General features: G+C 40.9%; 1 pseudogene; it reads right to left on the bottom strand.

Moving 5' to 3' along the window:
* Window positions 1-3,214: 3,214 nt before the first annotated feature.
* Window positions 3,215-3,334, bottom strand: LOC146061901 (5S ribosomal RNA; annotated as a pseudogene).
* Between the last annotated feature and the right edge of the window lie 545 nt (window positions 3,335-3,879).

The following is a 3,879-nucleotide window of genomic DNA, read 5'->3' as shown; positions in this document are numbered from 1 at the left end:
GATATATGCTATGGTGCTAGATCGTGTTATACAGTAACAGCTGACATGCTATGATGATACATTGTGTTATACAGTAACAGCTGATATATGCTATGGTGCTACATCGTGCCATACAGTAACAGCTGACATATGCTATGATGATACATCGTGTTATACAGTAACAGCTGATATATGCTATGGTGCTACATCGTGTTATACCAGGGTTGCCGACACACCCGGAATTTCCGGGAGTCTCCCGAAAATCGGGTACCCCCTCCCGGCCCCCGGAAGGGTGGGCAACCCTCCCGGATTCAGGGGGGACCCCTGCTGACCCCCGGATTGCGGCATTAAAATGCCGCAATCCTCGGGTCTCAGAGGAGGGGGCGGAGCTAAAACGGCACAATCGCGACATTTTAGCCCCGCCCCCTCCACGGAGATCACTGAATTAACTGCTTAAACAACACGGGGCGGGGCTTAGTGATGTCACTCGTAAGCCCCGCCCCCTAAGCGGCTGCTGAAACTCTCCTCTCCGGGCTTCTCCCGGAGAGGAGAATCTTAAAGTCGGTAACCCTGTGTTATACAGTAACAGCTGATATATGCTATGGTGCTACATCGTGTTATACAGTAACAGCTTATATATGCTATGGTGCTACATCGTGTTATACAGTAACAGCTGATATATGCTATGGTGCTACATCGTGTTATACAGTAACAGCTGACATATGCTATGGTGCTACATCGTGTTATACAGTAACAGCTGACATATGCTATGGTGCTACATCGTGTTATACAGTAACAGCTGACATATGCTATGGTGCTACATCGTGTTATACAGTAACAGCTGACATATGCTATGGTGCTACATCGTGTTATACAGTAACAGCTGACATATGCTATGGTGCTACATCGTGTTATACAGTAACAGCTGACATATGCTATGGTGCTACATCTTGTTATACAGTAACAGCTGATATATGCTATGATGCTACATCGTGTTATACAGTAACAGCTGATATATGCTATGGTCCTACATCGTGTTATACGGTAACAGCTGATATTTGCTATGGTGCTACATCGTGTTATACAGTAACAGCTGACATATGCTATGGTGCTACATCGTGTTATACAGTAACAGCTGACATATGCTATGGTGCTACATCATGTCATAAAGTAACAGCTGACATACAGTATGCTATGGTGCTACATCGTGTTATACAGTAACAGCTGATATATGCTATGGTGCTACATCGTGTTATACAGTAACAGCTGATATATGCTATGGTGCTAGATCGTGTTATACAGTAACAGCTGACATGCTATGATGATACATTGTGTTATCGACCAAAATTTACCACTAATTTAAAGTACAATGTGTCACGGGAAAACAATCTCAAAATCACTGGGATAAGTAAAAGCAAAAAAAAGTTATCCCCACTTAAGTGATACATGTCAGATTTGAAAAGTCAGGAAGGCAAAAACATGCTGCGTCGGTAAGGGGTTAATCAGCCTTCTGTGTTTCTTTATGGCCATTGCAATTCCATATGTATTGTATATTGGTAGCTGCATTGCTCTCTTTTTTGTATGTCAGAAAGTCACTGTAATGTTTTCTACAATATATTGTGGTCACTGCAATGTCCAATGTATTGCATGGTGGTCAATACAATGTTCTTATTATTGTATGCTGATCACTCTGGGGTTCTCCGCATAATGTGGTCACTATGATGCTCTATGTATTGTATGGCAGCCACTGTGATGTTCTTTATTATGAAGTGGTCACTGTTCGGTTCTTTGAATTATATGCCAGTTACTGGTGCTCTCTGTATAATAGGGCAGTCACTATGATGTTCTCTGCTTTATATGCTGATCAAATAAGTAGATAGTGACTACTATATATATATATAGAGAGAGAGAGAGAGAGAGAGAGAGAGAGAGAGAGAAGAAGAAGAAGATGTATGGCGCCACTTGTGTCCCAGACTGTTTAGTATTCTGGTGAGAAAAATGTATATACCGGTAACCCTTTTAAGAAAAAGGGGTGTCAGCTAGCCTCTAAAGACGGACACCTTGGTGAGGGGTGTCACAAAAACAAATGCAATTGGTTGGATAGAGGTGTAAGCGACAGCAGATACCTATATACTACAAGAAGTACTCTTTATAGCAAAAAAGAGTTTATTTTATATATATATAAAAAATGCACAATAGCACTATTTAGGAAAACAAACAGTAAGATACAATTTATATAGAAAAAAAACACAATAATAAAAAATGCGAGATTTTTCAAAAAAATGCCTACAGGTGGTATCGCTAAAAATGGGGAGGGGATTAAAAGGTAGTATAAAAGTGAAAGACTTAGCTAGGTGGAGGAGTCAGCAGGCAGTACCCAATGCGTTTCGTCTAGGAGACTTCTTCAAGGGGTGAGGGAGAGATGTGCCTGGTGCTCTATTTATACTGTATATGCCTAGTGCTAATAATTATGAGGTCACATCCTGTGGGATGTGGCCTCCAATTTTAAGGTTGTGGATTTGTATAGAAATCGCATCTGCTTCTAAAGGTGCTTATGTAATTAATGCTATCTAGCTAACAGTAGTGCAAAATAAATAGAAAACATCATTTAAATAGTGGAAAAGACGTATGATTGAAGTTTAGGGATGCGCGTCCCCACTTCCGGCAGGTGGACGTCACTTTCGCCCCGCTTCCTGCTTGTGTATAGTTCAGTAAACTGGGAGACTTCCGCCTCTCTTTGGCGGATGTTCTGGGTTGCCCCACTTCCGTTTGTTGCCGCTTTGCGGACGAGTGGCTGCAGTAGCTGTCCGTCAACCTCAGGCTAGTGCTTCAGTGTGTATTGGCGTTTCGAGTGGGATCTTTGTCTCCGTTCGGCGGCCATTTTATTGGGGATCTCGGTGACTTTAACATTGGAAAACGGCCATCTTTCCGGATTCAGATACATAGAATTGGAGTTCACTGTTTTCCGTTCATAATTTCTTTATAGTGACTTCATATAGGACATAGGAATATAAAGTACATTGTATTAGTAATTGTGAATTTGCACATATTAGTTAGTTTTATGTGACTTAGTGGGAATAATATATATGGCAATTTGTTAATAGCGTGTTTTCGGGACCAATAATAAAAATATAACAGCATTGATGATATGGATTAAAAAATCGATGTTGATACTTATATAGCAGCAATAATGATATAGCAGCAAAAATATGATATAGCAGCAAAGTTGTTAGAGTGCTTACAGAACCTGTTCTTCTCAGGTAGTCTCCTGTCCTGATACTGGACAGGCCCAAACACTGCTTGGCTGCCAAGATCGGACGAGATTGGGCATTGCCAGTGTGGTGTGACTGCAATATCTTTTCATGTGCCAAAACCTCTCGGACCCGAGTACCTATTTGCTCAGAGGGTGAAAATGAGGTATAAGATCAGAAAAGGAAAATAGGGGAGGGTGCAGATATGTGAAAGAAGCACAGGGGGGTGGAGAGGAACACATTGTGTTATACAGTAACAGCTGACATATGCTATGATGATACATCGTGTTATACAGTAACAGCTGACATATGCTATGATGATACATCGTGTTATACAGTACCAGCTGATATATGCTATGGTGCTACATCGTGTTATACAGTAACAGCTGATATATGCTATGGTGCTACATCGTGTTATACAGTAACAGCTGATATATGCTATGGTGCTACATCGTGTTATACAGTAACAGCTGACATGCTATGATGATACATTGTGTTATACAGTAACAGCTGATATATGCTATGGTCCTACATCGTGTTATACAGTAACAGCTGATATATGCTATGGTCCTACATTGTGTTATACAGTAACAGCTGACATATGCTATGATGATACATTGTGTTATACAGTAACAGCTGATATATGCTA

The sequence above is a fragment of the Crinia signifera genome, chromosome 2, assembly GCF_055691185.1.
Source record: "Crinia signifera chromosome 2, ASM5569118v1, whole genome shotgun sequence".
In the NCBI taxonomy this organism is placed as follows: domain Eukaryota; kingdom Metazoa; phylum Chordata; class Amphibia; order Anura; family Myobatrachidae; genus Crinia; species Crinia signifera.
Note: the sequence above shows the minus strand (reverse complement) of the source record. Positions and strands in the feature narration are given on the sequence as shown.